This window comes from Ambystoma mexicanum, chromosome 5q (assembly GCF_040938575.1).
Source record: "Ambystoma mexicanum isolate Mex_15411 chromosome 5q, UKY_AmexF1_1, whole genome shotgun sequence".
Taxonomy (NCBI): Eukaryota; Metazoa; Chordata; class Amphibia; order Caudata; family Ambystomatidae; genus Ambystoma; species Ambystoma mexicanum.
The window spans coordinates 1,333,227,129-1,333,246,250 of record NC_090933.1 but is presented as its reverse complement, the minus strand read 5'-3'; the positions used below and the strand labels follow the sequence as shown (position 1 = coordinate 1,333,246,250).

Genomic DNA, 19,122 nt, shown 5'->3' with positions numbered 1-19,122 from the left:
TGCATGTCATGCATACCTGCCTAACCTCCGGAATTTTAAGCATTTCTCTGGGTCTCTGGAAAAGTCCCTTGAATCTCAGGAATTTTGTGATTCTTTCCGGGTCCCATCATATTCTTCACCTGATTGGCTGCTGCCGTTAGCCAATCGGGTGGAGAAGTGGACGGGACCCGGAAACGGCGCGAAATGTTCATGCCCACTGCCCGCATCACCACTACATGAGGCCGCTGCTCCCTCAATGCGACCCCAGACCGCCGTAATTATAGTGCTTTCAATCCATATCATTGGATTGAAAGCACTATTATTACGGCGGCGGTGCTGCCTTCATTTTTCTTACCATAGCACTGAAATCATTAATTCAGTGCTATAGTAAGCAAAATGAAGGCGGCGCCGCAGACAAAATAATGCTGCTTTCAATCCATGTCATTGGATGGAAAGCACTATTATTAAGGCGGCGGCCGCGGTGCCACGTTAATTTTGCTTACTATAGCATTGAATTAATTATTTTCAATACTATAGTAAGCAAACTGAAGGCTAGAACAACCGAGTCGACCTTTTTGACAGGTGGGCGGGGCGTGTGGGCGGAGTCTTGTGTGGCTGTGGGCGGGGCATACATCTCAGGAATTTTGATTTTGAGATGTAGGTTGGTATGATGTCATGGGGTGCAGTTTTTCATGTTCTGGGCTTGATCATTCGATTATCTAATGGATCTCTGAGGATGTGGTGCTGCCTCTGAGTGTGTCCTGGGTTACAGGCTCTCGTGCTCTGAGTATGAGCATTCGTTTAAATAATGGGGCTCTGTGCCTGAGTTGCTGCCTCTGTGCATGTCCTTTGGTGCAGTGCCTCAAGCTCTGGGCTTGATCATTAGATGAAACATTGGGGCTCTTGGGATGTGGGGCTGCCTCTGTGCATGTCCTGGGGAGCAGTGTCTCAGAGTCTGGACTTGTGCACTAGATTATATAATGGGTCTCTGAGGCTGTGGGGTTGCCTCTGTGCATGTCCCGGGGTGTTGCCAGGCACTAACACGGGGAGCAGTGCCTCAGGGTCTGGACTTGTGCATTAGATGATATAATGGGTCTCTGAGGCTGAGGTGCTGCCTCGTGCATGTCCCGGGGAGCAGTGCCTCAGGGTCTGGGCTTGTGCACTAGATTATATAATGGGTCTCTGTGGCTGAGGTGCAGCCTCTGTGCATGTCGTGGGGAGCGCTGTCTCAGGCTCTGGACTTGTGCATTAGATGATATAATGGGTCTCTGAGGCTGTGGGGCTGCCTCTGTGCATGTCCTGGGGATCAGTGTCTCAGGGTCTGGGCTTGTGCACTAGATTATATAATGGGTCTCTGAGACTGAGGTGCTGCCTCTGTGCATGTCCCGGGGAGCAGTGTCTCATGCTTTGGGCGCGCGCAGTACTTTGGACATGATTGCCACTACGAGGCTCCCATATTTCGGAGAAGCTCCTGGTTGTAGCAGTGCGTGTCTGGAGTTGGCACCCCGCATTCTGCCCAGTTACAGCCCCAGAAACTCTCCTTTCAGCTGCAGGAAATCCCAGCCGAGAGAGCAGAAATGCACATCAGCTACTGATCAGGTGAGTGATGGGCTGTGCAGGATTGTGCTGTGTGATGGGCTTTGCAAGATGTGCTGTGCAGGAGTGTGCATTGTGATGGGCTGTACAAGGTGTGCTGTGTCATGGGCTGTGCAGGAGTGTGCTGCGTGATGGGTAGTGCTGAGTGTTCTGTGTCATGGGCTGTGCAGGAGTGTGCTGCGTGATGGGTAGTGCTGAGTGTTCTGTGTCATGGGCTGTGCAGGTGTGTGCTGTGTGATGGACTGTACATGGTGCGCTGTGTCATGGGCTGTGCAGGAGTGTGCTGCATGAGGGGTAGTGCTGTGTCATGGGCTGTGCAGGAGTGTGCTGTGTGCTGGGCTGTGCAGATTGTGCTATCGTGCTGGGAGGATGTTGGGATACTCACTGGAAGATGATGAGTGTGCACGGAATTCATCCCAATATCACACACCTAGGGCACGGGTGTGTGATCTCCCCATTGAATAGCACACTTGCCACATTAGGAAGCGCTGGGAACTATATTAATCTGTATTTGGTCCTCCAGCCCCCAATGTGGAGGGGTGGGGGGGTCAATTACCTCCACAACCCGAGGGTACCTGAGGGGGCAGAGTTCGTTTTCCCAAGAAAGGGAGCAGAATAATGGTAATAGGACAAATGGGGGGGGGGGGGTTCCTAGAGGCAGGAGGTGGGAGGTATATTGTATTTACATATATATTATCATTGTGACCTTTCACAGACATTCCTATCGGTAGGAAAATCGGACAGGAAAGGTCTTGTCATTTTTTCATACCTGTCAGAAATTGCTATCTGCAGGAAATGTACAAAATACAGATCCATGAAAATTTGACAGTGTAGGACAATCTGACAGCAAAGGTCAAGTCATTTTCTCGGAGTGTGGCGTGGGAGTGTGCAGTCTGCGAAGGCGGTGAAGTCTGCGAAGGGAATGGACACCTTTTAAATTAACGTTGTTTGTTACAAAAGTTTGGCTGCATTATGAACCTCCCTGGCCCTCTTTCAGCGAACTGTGTGGTTGGAACCGTGTGCCCCCCCAGGTACTGGAGATACAAAACCAAAGCCAATTGACATTAATGGCATATGGTGTTGCCTGTAGCCATTCTTTTTAAAAGACACCCTTTGGCTGCATTGTGAACATTGTGAACTAATACCAGTGCTACTGTGGCATTATATTGAAAGAACGCTTCTGCATGTTTAAAAACGTGTCGAGTGGCAGTCGAGCCCTCGAGTGGCAGTCGAGCCCTCTAGTGACTGGTGCTGTGGGCAAAGGGTTAGGGGTAAACCTCATTGTCCTGCCTGTGTAGGCCTGCGCCACACTGAAAGATAGGAGCTCCCAATTTCTCTGCAGTTGTAAAGTGATGAGGCACAAAGCAACGCTTCATAGTGCCGTCAATCACACTAAACGTCATTCTACAAGAAATCAAACTAAACATGACTGGGCAAAAAATACTAATCAGTTCAGTACTGTGACGAGGAGGAAGGATGGAGCAGTAAGTAATGCCTGTGGGAACCATAATAGGTGGTCTAGTGGCCGGAGACTGCCTATTGGTTACTCATGTTACAAATTAGAAGCACTAGTTTATTGGTCACACCTGTCCCGCAGGAAGGGAGGGCAAAATTTGAATGCCGCACATAGAGAGATATGCAGGGAAGCGGCAGACCGGGACGGCGGTGGAACAAAAACGCCGTCCGTCAGGGTGCTGCCCAGAACCAGCAGACCACGAGAAGCCGAAGGGATGCCAAGTATGCAGTAGCCTAGGGACGCCACCCAAAGGACAGCCTTACTGCCTGACTCACTCAAGCCGAAGTAGAGACGTAAACAACATTGCGAGCGAGGAAGATCGAGAAAGCAAGATAGGATTTTCTTTTCCTTTTGTTACTTGAATAAAATCTTTGCCAACAAATTTACCACCTCTGTGTTAGGCTCGTACTTATGAACCCTTACAGCTGTAGGGGAGGCATGGTATCACAAGTATCCTCAACACGACTTCGGTGGTAACCCTTAAATCCGGCGGTAGCGCTATTACCACCGGATTTAAGGGTCCGCCAAATCAGGGCTTCGGCGGATTTCGCCCCACCTCTGAGCTGGGGGGAAATCCGCCGAAAATTCGTGCTATTACCGCCGGCGGGAAATCCACCGGCGGTATTAGTGCGAAGATTCCCCATTGAGCCCAATGGGGAATGGGGCATTCCCGAATGGGTTCAGTGGGGAATGGGGACTTACATTACCGCCGAACTCGTGATCTGGTGCTATTAGCCCCGGGGAGTTTGGCGGTAGGGCTAATACCGCCCGCGCTAATAGCGTTACCGTTACCGCCCAAGTCGTGATGAGGCCCATAAGATAAAATTTGTAAATATTTTATTAACTTCGTGGAGTTTGGAAAAACGTTTTATTTGCCCTATAACTAGGATGGGAGTCATCTGGACAATTAAATAATAAAGAACACAGTCTTAGTCGTGTCTGTCAAATCAAAATGGTGTATGTGCTAACCAAACCTAATGACTGCCCTATCTCTTGTACAAAAAAAGTATAAAGGATCTATGTTCCCACATTTAGACAGCATGGAATAAGGCAGTCTCTATAGGCAGGATGACACACTCTCGCTCCGTCTGTAACACTGAAACAGTTTGGAATGTGGATCGAGGCCTGCCTGGCCTTCCATGTCAATGGCTCTGCTTCCAGTCTTTCCAACAAAACAAAAGGTTCACACCAGACCCCCTGTGTCAGGCTCAGACCTCTTCAAAGAAATCACAAGTTCAACGTTGGTCCTCCTCTGCCGGGCTCAGACCTTTCACAGTTTAACAATACTTTGCCGGGTCTCCCTTCCCCAAGCCTTTTACCCTTCGGTTCTCCCTCAGTCGGGTTCAGACCACTTTTCAGATGTCAAAGACTTTCGAAAGTGCAGGGCTTCCCTTTCAGGTCACTGCATGACCACTTTGACTTAGAATTCAATGTTCAGCTTTTCCTCTCCCCTTCTCTCGGGGTTCATTTCCCTCACTTTTGCTTTTAAAGTTCATTCACTTTTATCGCCTGAGACAATGCACCTTTCACTGAGAATTTCGAATGGGCTACTCCTTTTCGACGGACCAATCCGGTACTCAGTATCGTTAATTCCACAGTTATCTTTACTTTAAAATTCATTCACAGATCTGCCTTTCCTCGCATCTCAACCCCACACATGCAGCCTTCTCTTGCAATGTATCATTGCAAACATCACACTTTCTTAGCACACACCAGTCTCTCAGTTCGCTTGCCAACTCAACGGATGTGTGCGGTTCTTTATTGCTTTTTCGATATCCCAATTCACGAGTCAAGGTTAGTACCACAGGCTTGGCCCCTCCTCCCCAACTCTATCGTTCACCCGGGAGGGTCGCTGGCATCCTTGAAACACTATGCAATCTTCGATATTGGGATCTGGCTTTCTCCATGTGTCCTTCGTGGCCCTGTCGAGGCAACAATCTCCTGTAGGGAACTCTTGGGGTTTCGACCCGCTGCTCTCGTCCCTTGGTCAGTTGCTCTGCTCCAGTAGGTTTGCCTTTGCCCAAGAAGTTCTGCTCATACTTTCCACCTTGCTCAGAGTGTATGTCTAGATTCCACCTTTTATCCGTGTGAGGGGAGCTAATTGGAATCAGGTGTATGTATTTGAAGTCAAGTGCATGACTTTGCCTGACCCAATTAGCAGGACATGTCCAGTATGATGTGTAAGAGTTGGTTTAGTAAACTGTCACCCTCTTCCTCTGCCTAGTGTTTGTACAGAAAGGGAGGGGAGTTGGGACATTGGATCCTAAAATATAGGAAGGTTTGGATGTACAAAAAAAGGGGGGGGGGGACACCACATCTTACCATCGTCTGAGGCACCCCCATTTCCCGAAGACCCCTCAATCTGTTGATCCTCCTGCACTGGTCCACCCCCAGGGTCTGGATCCAAAGGCGATGGCCATGCCCTGGCCACCTGAGAGGGCGATCCCCGGGAACTAGTGGGAGAGACACCCTCTGGTTTCTCACATAGCCTTCCCCTATGCAATGTAACCGCATCTGTTTCACAGGGGAACCGGCAAAGGAAATCAACGTTCGCCTGTTCTTTATCTTTTCGGTGTTCCACAGTAAAACAGTAGGGTTGCAGGTATAAGAACCATCTCATGACTCTAGGGTTAGAGTCCTTTTGTTGACTTATTGATACTAAAAGTGAGTGGTCGCTGACAAGTGTGAACCTACTCCCTACAAGGAAGTATCTTAGATGGACAATCGTCTATTTGATGGCAAGGGCCTCCAATTCTAATAAAGAGTATTTCCTTTCATGTGGGAAGAGTTTACGGCTAGTGACTAGGATGGGGTGATCTAATCCATCACATACTTGCGATAAAACTGCTCCTAACCCAGTGAGAGAGGCATCAGTTAGTAACACAAATTCTTTGGAAAAGTATGCTACCTTAAAGGAATAGTGCGCTCAAAAATATTATTGTCCTGAGGGTTCGGGAATGTGTTTTCAAGCATACGTTGATCGATCGTACAAACATTTCCTATGTACCTTACCCTAGTTTTCCTCTTTTTTACACATGCGAAACCAAGCAGCTGGGCGCGGCCATCTTGCGCTAATCATATCTGTCGCTGCATCGCCCAAGGTGGACTGCCCTGGCGGCACTAAATCATATCCCCCGCCCCTGAGGCTGACAACACCAAACCTAGTGATATTCTACACCTATCTCCATGACGTTACTGGACAGTGTAGCCAAACGCACCCAGTCATCACCTACGTGTTAACGTAGGTTGATGTAGAACCCGGAATATCAACACACATTATCTCACAACACTGCGCGTCCCCATTTTGAATATAGAACTATACTTTTAAAGGAAATAGCAAAACTCTACAGTTTGCAAAGTACTTTTATTTCACAATAAACGCTCCCAGAACATCCTGCGATTGCCATATTCAAGCAAATGGGTAATCTTTTTCTTCTCGATCCACAAATGTTTATCGTGAGTCACACGGTGTACCTTTTGGGTATAAGAAGCGCATTGGACGCACTGTGAATCGCAAGGCTTGGGCATCAGCTTGGCGCTTGGCCACCGTAAACGATGTCAGGTTGCTCATTATCGCTTATACTGCGTAAGGGCATATCGGCCCGTGGCTGTCGTCCCAAAAAAAAGCATCATGGTGATCCAGCCATTCAAGTGTATCAGCAGCTGCCTGTTAAAAAAACTTGTCAGTTGGTATCTGAATCAATGACAATCGCAGAAAGGCAGGAAGTAGCTGTTTGAAAAACATAACAGAAATGTGTCTCAGTAGCCGATCTTTATTACAATGTATCATTTTACCCATGAATTTGGCCCCATGTTAAAACTAATGATGAACACAGACATGAAACAATGGGAACACAGAGAAAACAATGTGGAAAGTAGTCTACAATTTGCTTCAGAGGTTAGTACTATGGAGTATGTTCAGCTCGAAATGGGATGCGGAAGCTGACGCTACAATTCGAAGAACACACAGACAGCATTTTAACTAAATATTAGCGTAGAATTTGGCGTTTGTGGAACCTGGGGGAACCCAGTGGTGGACTACATGCATCTCGAAGCTGGACTGCCCATGTGCCCGGGACAAAGATAAGTACACACACAGGTTGTATTTGCATGGCGTTGCAATGTGCCACAAAGAACAACCCAGTACAGAGTAAGCCAGCAATAATGGTCGGCTAATGATACGTTGATTCGTTGGTCTATAAAATCGTCGAAAGTAAAACTTATATAATATTCAGCATTTCCATTCTCTCGCCGTAACACAGAGACTCTGTTCAGATCAACACATTTTCATAAAATGAAATTACATGTTCCTTTGTCCAGTTTTGGAATGGTGAACCTTATCATATTTAACTGTATTACTCCCCTCCCTTCATTCATTCCTTTCAGAATCCTCCCTTTCTTTCAAGGCCGAAAAACAATTGAACCTTGAACTGTGCAAGCAAACATTGAAAAAAAATTACCATCACTCAGAATGGGAGCTAATAGCCCTTCAGACCATAGTGGCATTAGAAATATTTTTGAAAAACAAATTAATTGTTTGCTGCCATCCACCAATGGGGTGCACAATTTCTAGTGATTTACTTTGTTCCTCTGGATAACTTCACACTCACCCAGTGACTCCCACAGCCAGCCCACACCACCTGTCAGCTCAGCCCATCCCCTGTTCACACAGCAAATCGCGTAAACATTTTTTGTAAGGAGCAAGTCTCTAGCCCTGACAAAATTTGCTTGTACGAGAATGTCTGAGCAAACCCTGCTGCAACCCACTCCGGCCAGGCCCAGGCCCCTGAACCCATGATCGCAGTTCTCCTTGAACGCATCTGGTTTCCAGACCCTAACCCCGCACCACCTCAACCTCACTCCCATATACTTATTCTGTATTGGTCAGATATTCTGGTAATGCTGACACCTACCCCCACTGCGTTTGAAATCATAAGACTCTGAGGGCTGCATATCAAAGATCGGCCCCTGTGATAAGACATTTTATAGTGAAAGCGCTCACTCCCCACACTTATGCTAGACATGCATTAAATAATGATTATCACTATACCTTTTAGGTATAAATTAGAAGCCTATAAATTGCACACGTGCGTTTGTACTATCCCACTTTGGGTCACTAGCGAGGTGAAGGGTTTGGGGGGTCTTGCCCCTGAGGTAACCTGTGAGGGTCGGGATTGATAGCTGACAGGTCTGGCACATCAGAGCTAGAAAGGGGGTGGAGTGACACATGTTAGTTTAGGACAGAATATACTGTGACTAGAATCTTGTTTTATTGGGAGGCACTCTGGGATGGTCAGCAAGGAAGGGTCACACTTCTGGTACATGAAAAGAATAGCTTTGGGGGGGGCACAAGGTTGAACAAGCAGTCATTTTCTAGAAGTGGTGGTGAGAGGTGCAGGAGAACAGTTGTTGAGATGGGTGAACAACTACAAGTCATGGTTTGGCCCTGACACACACAGGACAGTGATCTCAGAGGAAGAATTAAAATAATACATTCTTTGTTCGCAACATCTTGTCTCGGCGCATCTGTAAGAAAGGGAATGGGAAGCACAGGCGCAGGAGGAAAAAGGTGGGGGATGTCAGTGCTCGCTGTGCGCTGCGCTGCTGTGAGGGAGGTGAAACTTCACAATGCCAGAATGCGGCCTAGTCCAAAGTTGGCATCGAGGGTACACAAAATGGAGTCAAAGTGTGTCTAGCAATAGCCCCACCTCTGCTTATGTCAGAGCCTTCTTCCCCATAGCTGCAGAAAGGCAAAGGAGGCGTCCCCCACAAGTGCATTAGCAGTGTGTAACTTTCGCGTATAATGTATGGGGCCTGGGGGCTCAACTGACCCACTCCTTTCTTACATTAGCGACAAACCCCCAACACAAGCCCCCATGATAATATTGGTCAGAGTGCAGCTATTTCTCACCAACAACCCACTTTTATTCGCTGTTTTGCTCACATTCAGTTCTTGCTGGTGACAGGGTGGTGACAGTCTCTCCTTTGGGAATGGTGGCCTTAGTCATGTCCCCTCTCTCATCAGCAGTATCTTCTCTAGGATGCCTCCTGCTAGTGTGTCCATGCTGGGGGCATCCACCAAGACCGCCAGAGTGGCAGCTCCTTTCACGATGAAGCCGCTTCCCGCAGGGGTGGTGACAGAATGTCCTTTGGGAAGGGTGGCTTCCGTCATGTCCCCCATTGTCATCCGCAGTATATTCTCTAGGATGCCTCCTGCTAGTGTGTCCATGCTGGGTGCCTCCACCAGGACCACCAGAGTGGCAGTGAGTGGCAGCTCCTTCCTCCATGAAGCCTCTTCCCGCAGGGATGGTGACAGGCTGTCCTTTGGGAATGGTGGCTTTAGTCATGCCCCCCCGTTGTCATCTGTATCTTCCGTAAGATGCATCCTCCTAGTGTGTCCATGCTGGTGGCCTCCACCAGGACCACCAGAGTGGCAGCTCCTTTCACCATGAAGCTGCTTCCCGTAGGGGTGGTGACAGACTGTCCTTTGGGAATGGTGGTTTCAGTCATGTCCCCCATTGTCATCAGCAGTACCTTCTGTAGGATGCCTCCTACTAATGTTTCCATGCCAGAGGCCTCCACCAGGACCACCCGAGTGGCAGCTCCTTCCACCATGAAGCCGCTTCCCACAGGGATGGTGACAGACTGTCCTTTGGGAATGGTGGCTTCAGTCATGTCCCCCATTGTCATCAGCAGTAGCTTTCATAGGATACCTCCTGCTTAGTGCGTCCATGCTGGGTGCCTCCACCAGGACCACCAGAGTGGCAGCTCCTTTCACCATGAAGCGGCTTCCCGCAGGAATTGTGACAGGCTGTCCTTTGGGAATGGCGGCTTTAGTCATGTCCTCCACTCTCATCAGCAGTACCTTCCGTAAGATGCTTCCTGCTAGTTTGTCCATGATGGGGGCCTCCACCAGGACCACCAGAGTGGCAGCTCCTTCCACCATGAAGCCGATTTCCACAGGGATGGTGACAGACTGTCCTTTGGGAATGGTGGCCTTGTTCAGGGTCTGTTCTTTTCTTTCTTCCATTTTCCAGACAGCACCTGACAGCAAGAGGATGTTGCTGACCTAATCTAGTCAGCTGGCTCCCTGCATGGGTCTGCAAGCTTGCCAAACCACAAAGTTGAATTTTGATTGAGTCAGGCAATTTTCTCTTCAGCCATTTTCAGGGATGGAGGATGGTGAGCAGTTCAGTGCTCCACTAAGATGACGAGTTCCATGGGATTGGCCAGAACTCTGATTTCTTTGCCGCAGGATTTGGTACATCTAGGCTCATCAGCGTTCTTCAGCATCTGAGCTGTTTGTGGAGGTTGACATCTCCTAGCTCACATCCCTTCTGCATTCACAGAAGCTCCTCAGCCGGGTTTGTCATTTCCCTATAGTTCTGAGGCCCAGTAGGGTTTATAGTCATTTTTTCGAATGCAAAAATGTCGAAAGTCATTTTTTTGAAAAAAAAATATCGAATTTTTTTTAATACGTTTTTTATTCGAAATGGGGGGTTCCCCCCCCAAGCCCCCTTTTTTATTTATTTTTTTGTTTTATCCATTTTTTTTTTACTCCCGGACCCCAAAATAAATTTATAATTTAAAAAAACGGAATTCGACATTTTTTTTTTCCAACATTTCTTTTTGAAAAAAATGACTGACCACCGCCCAGTAGACCTTCAATCACTCTCCCTCTTTCCAGGGAGTCCCAGGATATCTACATCTGGCCCCAAAATGACTGCCCTTGCCACAATTTCAGCAGAAGGTCAGTGGGGCATCCATGTCTGCATACTTTTGACTCTTGGTCACTTGGGTACCCCTCTATTCAGGGGGCTTCTGTGTCAGGATACTCTTGAAGCTTGGTCCCTTGGGTACCCCTCTATTCAGGGGGCTTCTGTGTCAGGATACCCTTGACCCATGGTCACTTGGGTACCCCTCTATTCAGGGGCTTCTGTGTTAGGATACTCTTGAGTCATGGTCACTTGGGAATCTTTTCAGGGGGCTTCCATTTCAGGATACTCTTGACTCATGGTCAGTTGGGTACCCCTCTTCAGGGGCTTCCATGTCAGGATACTGTTGACTCATGGTTACTTGGGTACCCCTTTTCAGGGGCTTCCATGTCAGGATACTCTTGAAGCTTGGTCCCTTGGGTACCCCTCTATTTAGGGGGCTTCCATGTCAGGATACTCTTGACTCATGGTTACTTGGGTACCCCTCTATTCAGGGGGCATCCATGTCGGGATACTCTTGAAGCTTGGTCACTTGGGTACCCCTCTTCAGGGGCTTCCATGTCAGGATACTGTTGACTCATGGTTACTTGGGTACCCCTTTTCAGGGGCTTCCATGTCAGGATACTCTTGAAGCTTGGTCCCTTGGGTACCCCTCTATTTAGGGGGCTTCCATGTCAGGATACTCTTGACTCATGGTCACTTGGGTACCCCTCTATTCAGGGGGCATCCATGTCGGGATACTTTTGACTCATGGTTACTTGGGTACCACTCTTCAGGGGCTTCCATGTCAGGATACTCTTGAGTCATGGTCACTTGGGTACCCCTCTTCAGTGGCTTCCATGTCAGGATACTCTTGAAGCTTGGTCCCTTGGGTACCCCTCTATTTAGGGGGCTTCCATGTCAGGATACTCTTGACTCATGGTTACTTGGGTACCCCTCTATTCAGGGGGCATCCAGGTCGGGATACTCTTGACTCATGGTTACTTGGGTACCACTCTATTCCGGGGCTTCCATGTCAGAATACTCTTGAAGCTTGTTCCCTTGGGTACCCCTCATCAGGGGCTTCCATGTCAGAATACTCTTGAAGCTTGGTCCCTTGGGTACCCCTCTATTCAGGGGGCTTCCATGTCAGGATACTCTTGACTCATGGTCACTTGGGTACCCTTCTATTCAGGGGGTTTCTCTGTCAGGATACTCTTGACTCATGGTCACTTGGGTACCCCTCTATTCAGTTCATATCCACAGCCCCTTTACTCTGCTCTGAGATGCTTGGCCAGAGGTACTCCCACTGCAGGAGCATCCATCGTCTGCTGCAGGTCTTCCTCTCCCTTCTGCATTTCTTTGTGGTCACATCCTGTGGTGGTTGACTGCTTCACGGGCATGAGTCATGACATTCCACTTTGATTTGTGGTCTTGATATGTGTTGCCTTCTGGATAGATGACCATAAAGGTTGGTGAATTTTCCTTCTGTGTTGCATTATCTGGTCTTCTCTGGTCCCAGTGAGTACTTGCTCCACAAGGGCGACATCCAGTTTTTATGTGTGACAGCATCTGTGTGACATGAGCCAGTTATAAACGTGACTCCATGTGAGTCACATACACTGGGAGTTTCTCACCTCTGCTGTTCAAATACCATAGGGGAACCTCAGTCCCAGATTCTGAATGTTCTAATGCTGCCGCGTAGTGAGCACTTTCCACACAGATACATCTGGCCCAGGGGCGCTCAAAGTGGCTGGTCTCAGCTGCTTCTCCTTGTAAAACCTCAATGATTTTCCCCCTTTTTGCCCTAGACTTGCAGGTCCCTTCCTTTTCCACAGGACTGGCCCTATCAATCCAGATCTCAAACTCTTCCTCTCAGCGAGGCATCCGCTTGACTCTCAAGAGGTTTGCCAGATTAATCTATTCCAGAGTCTTTTGTAGATGTGTCTAGAGAGCTGGTGGTCTTGCCGAGGATCTTTAGAGTGGGTCTGGAAACAGACTGAGGTGTCTCTTCCTGTGGTAATGCCTCCATTGCAAGTTTCAGGGTCAGACCTTCAGTATCAGCCCAGCTCAGATGGTTGATGTGAATGACCTGTGGAGTCACAGCCTTGGCTGGCAAACATGACAGATTCCAGTCCTTCGCAATATTGAGCAACCATGCAGCAGCTATCTTCCACAAGTCCACGAGCCATTCGTTCAGAGGCTAGGATGGCATCAGCAGGATTCCAGATCTTCTCACCAATGCACTGCCATGCATCTGCTATCTGGGACAATTCCACTGGCCATTCATTCAGAGGCTACGGTGGCTTACCAATAGGGTTCCAGCTCTTCTCAACATTGAGCAGCCCATCAGCTGCTTCTATTACAAATCCACTATCCAATGGATCAGAGGCTAGGATGGTGCACCAGCAGAGTCCAGCCCTTGTCAACAAAACATTGCTATGCAGCTGCTATCTTGTACGAGTCCACTAGCCATTCGTTAAGAGGCTAGGATGGCATCAGCTGGGTTCCAGCTAATCTCACTTATACACTACCATGCATCTGCTATCCGGGACAATCCGACTAGCCATTCATTCAGAGGCTACATTAGCTTACCAGTAGGGTTCCAGCTCTTCTCAACATTGAGCAGCCCATTAGCTGCTTCTTTTGCAAGTCCACTAGCCAATGGTTCAGAGGCTATGATGGCGCACCAGCAGAGTCCAGCCCTTGTCAACTATACGCTGCTATCTTGTACGGGTCCACTAGTTATTCGTTCAGAGGCCAGTATGGCGTACCAACAGGAGTGGGTGATGTCAGTGTAGCGGGACAGAGATGAGTGTCCTTTCACTAACCATACATTCAGCTGTTTTAGTCCATTCCCATGCTTCAAATGCAAGTGTCTCTACCTCAGCAGTGGCTCCAGTTTAAAGCGCTTTTAAAAAAAATGTAGCTGGTGTTTGATGCACTCTATAACCACCTTGTGTCACCCAAGTGAAGTAAATGATGGCAACTGGGCGATGAGGGCTGTGGTGACCGATCTCCCCATTGTTGTAGGTAAGTGCATCTCACCTGTGCTGCAGAGAAGATCTTGGACACTGAAGCTCGGGAGTGTGGAACAGGACACAGCCCTCAAACCCCCACTATTATGTAACCACTAATCCTAATGGCAATTTAAGGGAAGGTTAATAACTATCCCCTCCTTCCCCAAGGACCATCAACAACTATCCTGCCTAGTAGCCACTTCACCCTAGATACTCCTACGCTAAAAGAGATTATGAACACACCAGCAGCAGCACTGGTGAACTTTACATAACCACCTCCAGCAGCAGGTGCTCTTCCTCTCCCAGGGGCCATCCACATTGCCGCCCACTAGGCACTTCACCCTAGATCCTATACTCCTATGCTAAAAGAAATGATGAACACACCAGCAGCAGCACTGGTGAACTCTGCAGAATCACCTCCAGCAACAGGTGAGCTTCCTCCCAGGAGCCATCCACATTCCCACCCTCTAGGGACTTCACTCTAGCTACTCTTATGCTAAAAGATATGATGAACTCACCAGCAGCAGCAGGTGAACATCCTCCCCCAAGGACTATCCACATCATTCCTGCACACTAGGCAGGTCACCTTAGATACTCCTATGCTAAAAGAGATGATGAACACACCAGCAGATGCAGGTGAACTCAGCAGAACCACCTCCAGCAGCAGGTGAACATCCTCCCCAAGGACTATCCACATCATTCCTGCCCACTAGGCATGTCACCTAAGATATTCATATGCTAAAAGAGATGATGGACACACCAGCAGCAACACAGATGAACTCTGCAGAACCACCTCCAGCAGCAGGTGCTCTTCCTCCCCCCAGCGGCCATCCACATTCCCGCCCACTAGCCACTTCACCCTAGATACTCCTATGCTAAACGAGATGATGACCACACCAGCAGCAGCACTGGGGAACTCTGCAGAACCACCTCCAGCAGCAGGTGAACATCCTCCCTTTGGGTCCATCCAAATCATTCCTGCCCACTAGGCAGGTCACCCAACATACTCCTATACTAAAAGAGATGATGAACACACCAGCAGCAGCACTGATGAACTCTGCAGAACCACCTCCAGAACCAGGTGAACATCCTCCCCAGGGGCCATCACCTCATTACTGCTTCTAGCCACCCACCCTTTGAGGTTCCTATGCTAAAAGAGATGATGAGCACACCAGCAACAGCACTGGTGAACTTTGGAGTAGAACCACCTCCAGCAGCAGGTGCTCTTCCTTCCCCAGGGGCCATCCACATTCCCGCCCACTAGGCACTTCACCCTATATACTCCTATGCTAAAAGAGATGATGAACACCTCAGCAGCAGCACTTGTGAACTCTGCATAACCACCTCCAGCAGCAGGTGAGGTTCCTCTCCCAGGGGCCATCTACATGATTCCTGCCCAATAGGCACTTCACCGTATATACTCCTATGCTAAATGAGATGAGTACATCAGCAACAGTGCACTGGTGAACTTTGGAGTAGAACCTCCAGCAGCAGATCAGCTGAGGAGCTGCCTAACGTAGCTTTTGATGGCTCTGTCAACACTTGCTTTACACCAGAGGCTACCGATGAACAGGTCACCAGCACCTCATTGTTAATGCACTTTTCAGTTTAAGAATTCAAGCAAGCAGTGTGACCTGCCCTCTGATGCAAACTAGCGCCCTGTTTATATCCCACATGGTGCTGATGCAGGGACAACCCAGCACTTGTGATCTCTGCATTAGCACCAGATGAACCAGAGCAAGCAGTGTGACCTGCCTCTGATTCACACTACTGCACTGTTTATACCCCACAGGGGCTGATGCAGGGACACCCCAGCACTTGTGATCTCTGCAGGAGCACCAGATGAACCAGAGCAAGCAGTGTGACATGCCCTCTGATGCACACTACTGCACAGTTTATACCCCACAGGGGCTGATGCAGGGACACCCCGGCACTTGTGATCTCTGCATTAGCACCAGATGAACCAAAGCAAGCAGTGTAACCTGCCCTCTGATGCACACTACTGCACTGTTTATACCCCACAGGGGCTGATGCAGGGACACCCCAGCACTTGTGATCTCTGCATTAGCACTGGATGAACTAGAGCAAGCAGTGTGTCCTGCCCTCTGATGCACACTGCTGCACTGTTTATACCCCACAGGGGGCTGATGCAGGGACACCCCGGCACTTGTAATCTCTGCATTCGCACCAGATGAACTAGAGCGAGCAGTGTGACCTGCCCTCTGATGCACACTACTGCACTGTTTATATCCCACAGGGGCAGATGCAGGGACACCCCAGCACTTGTGATCTCTGCATTCGCACCAGATGAACTAGAGCGAGCAGTGTGACCTGCCCTCTGATGCACACTACTGCACTGTTTATATCCCACAGGGGCAGATGCAGGGACACCCCGGCACTTGTGATCTCTGCATTCGCACCAGATGAACTAGAGCGAGCAGTGTGACCTGCCCTATGATGCACACTACTGCACTGTTTATACCCCACAGGGGGCTGATGCAGGGACACCCCAGCACTTGTGATCTCTGCATTAGCACCAGATGAACCAGAGAAACAGTATAACTCTGCCTGTACTGATACACTCCACACTTTCCTCTTGCACCCCAAAGGGTGGTGAGTAATAGGCAGGCAGTGACCCCAATATCTGAAACAACCTGAGGAACACATTGGACGACTGACATTTGGTGCTATCAACATGGTGTATTCAGTCACGTGGCCCCAAACAGAATTTTCCAAACAACAAAAATACTTCCCCTGCATTCTAGCCAATTTGCACCACATGCCTTGACCTCCTCTTTAGGGGTACCCCTCACCCTATAAGTCAGCAAGGTAGGTGCTCGCCCCCGGCATCTGTATTCACCTTGCGTGATACAGGTTCAACTCCCAGTGGTGCTGACTCAGCATTTAACCCTTCCCGGTTTCTTTCCATGCAGTACCTTTACATTGGGAAATAGCATATATTATTAAAGCATTTGGAGGCAGTAATGAAGCGCCATATATAATGTGATAGCAATGTTAGTTATTACATTTGACCTACTGTAAGATTTGGCTAACAGTCTGAAAGCCCCCCCCCCCTTCTTAACTCTTGCACTCACCGGCTTTTATTTCTCATTTACAGGTGCGCAGCAGTGATAACTGCATCAGCCCTTGTAGCGAAGTACAGCACTACGAGTCAACTGAGGGGGAGTGATCAGACATCAGGCTAAGGCTCGATGCATGGGAGCACCCATTCTGCACTGCATCTCTGCTCAGAACCTGCATCCCGGCTCACATCACAGGATCTTTACTGAGAAGAGACAGGAGCGCTGAGTTCAAAAAGGCATCACCCAAAGCTCACACTTGTACAGATATCACAACATCCTGCTGGCAAAATGGCACAGTGTACTGGGCATGAGAAAAGCTTCAGTCATGGCTCCCATCTGTCCAGGAAGCAGATGTTGCAGACGGGGGCAAAACCACACCAGGGTAGTGAGCGTGAAAAACGCTTCACTCTAAGCTCTCATCTGTTAGCAAATCAGGGGATCCATGCTGGGGAGAAACCATACCAGTGCACAGAGTGTGGCAAAAGCTTCACTCAAAGCTCCACTCTGTTAGCACATCAGAAGATCCATACTGGAGAGAAAACGTACCAGTGCACGGAGTGCAAGAAAAGCTTCACTCAAAGCTCCGCTCTGTTAGCACATCAGAAGATCCATACTGGAGTGAAAACATACCAGTGCACAGAGTGTGAGAAAAATTTCACTCTGCGTTCTAATCTGTTATCACATCAGAGGATCCATACTGGAGTGAAGCCATACCAGTGCACGGAGTGCACAAAAAGCTTTACCCAGAACTCCACTCTGTTAGCACATCAGAAGATCCATACTGGAGAGAAAACATACCAGTGCACAGAGTGTGAGAAAAATTTCACTCTGCGTTCTAATCTGTTATCACATCAGAGGATCCATACTGGAGTGAAGCCATACCAGTGCACGGAGTGCGAGAAAAGCTTCACTCATCACACTAATCTGTCGAGGCATCAGATGCTGCATACAGGAGAGAAACCGTACCAGTGCACAGAGTGCATGGAAAGCTTCACTCAGAGCTTTAATCTGTCCAGTCATCAGATGCTGCATACAGGAGATAAACCATACCAGTGCACGGAGTGCAAGAAAAGCTTCAGGCATTGCTCTTCTCTTTCCAGGCATCAGAAGATCCATACTGGAGAGAAACCATACCAGTGCACAGAGTGTGAGAAAAGCTTCACTCTGAGTTCTAATCTTTTATCACATCTGAGGATTCATACTGGATTGAAGCCATACCAGTGTACGGAGTGCAAGAAGAGCTTCACTCAGAGCTCCAATCTGTCCAGGCATCTGAGGCTGCATACAGGAGAGAAACCGTACCAGTGCACAGAGTGTGAGAAAAGCTTCCCTCTGAAATCTAATATGTTAACACATCAGAGGATCCATACTGGAGAGAAGCCATACCAGTGCACAGTGTGCAAGAGGAGCTTCAATCAGAGCTCTCATCTGTTATCACATCAGAGGATCCATACTGGGAAGAAACCATACCAGTGGACTGAGTGTTTGTCAAGCTTCCCTCAGAGCTCTCATCTGTTATCACATACTGAAGGGGAAACCATACCAGTGCATGGAGTGCAAGAAGAGCTTCAGTACGGGTTCTCCTCTCTCCAGGCATCTGATGCAGCAAACTGCGGAGAAACTGTAATGGCGCACAAAATGCATGCAAAGCTTCACTCTGGGCTCTGACCTGCACAAACCTGAAATCGTCTACGCTGGCAGGAAACTGAACCAGTGCACAAGAAAACCTTTACTCAGAAGTCTGCTTTGTGTGCCATCATATGATAAATTCAAGTGAGAAAATCTGAGCTTTGAGGTGGGGATATGGGCCGTCATCAGAAGATCCATTCACCGGTGAGGCCTACCTGACTTGTAAACACAGAGGTCCCAGGTGGCTCATGGGGAAAGCATTGAGGAGAACATGTACAGTTAACCTGAAAGATTATAATGCAATAAAAACCTGGACTGGATGAGCAGCACGCCCCTGACATGGATCTTGGTTGCTGCAGTGTATGTGTTAAACCATATATTTATGTGTACAGGTAAAGCATTCATATTTGCTTCATCGTGCCATGAAAAACCTTTGCTCATGTCATTAAATTGAGTTGCAAATTACAGCAGATAGCCCAGCCTCATTCTGCATAGAAATGTCAATGTTAAGTGTGTAGTAGCTTTCTCCAGTACAGAAAGGCCAACTTTGAAAAATCCCATCATTATTTTTTGTTTGTTTAAAAGGTTTAGGATAACATAAAGTC

At 48.5% G+C, this 19,122-nt stretch overlaps 1 pseudogene; it reads left to right on the top strand.

Moving 5' to 3' along the window:
• Positions 1-1,436: 1,436 nt before the first annotated feature.
• LOC138498090 (zinc finger protein 850-like) overlaps positions 1,437-19,122 on the top strand; it is a 376,054-nt pseudogene continuing 358,368 nt past the window's right edge.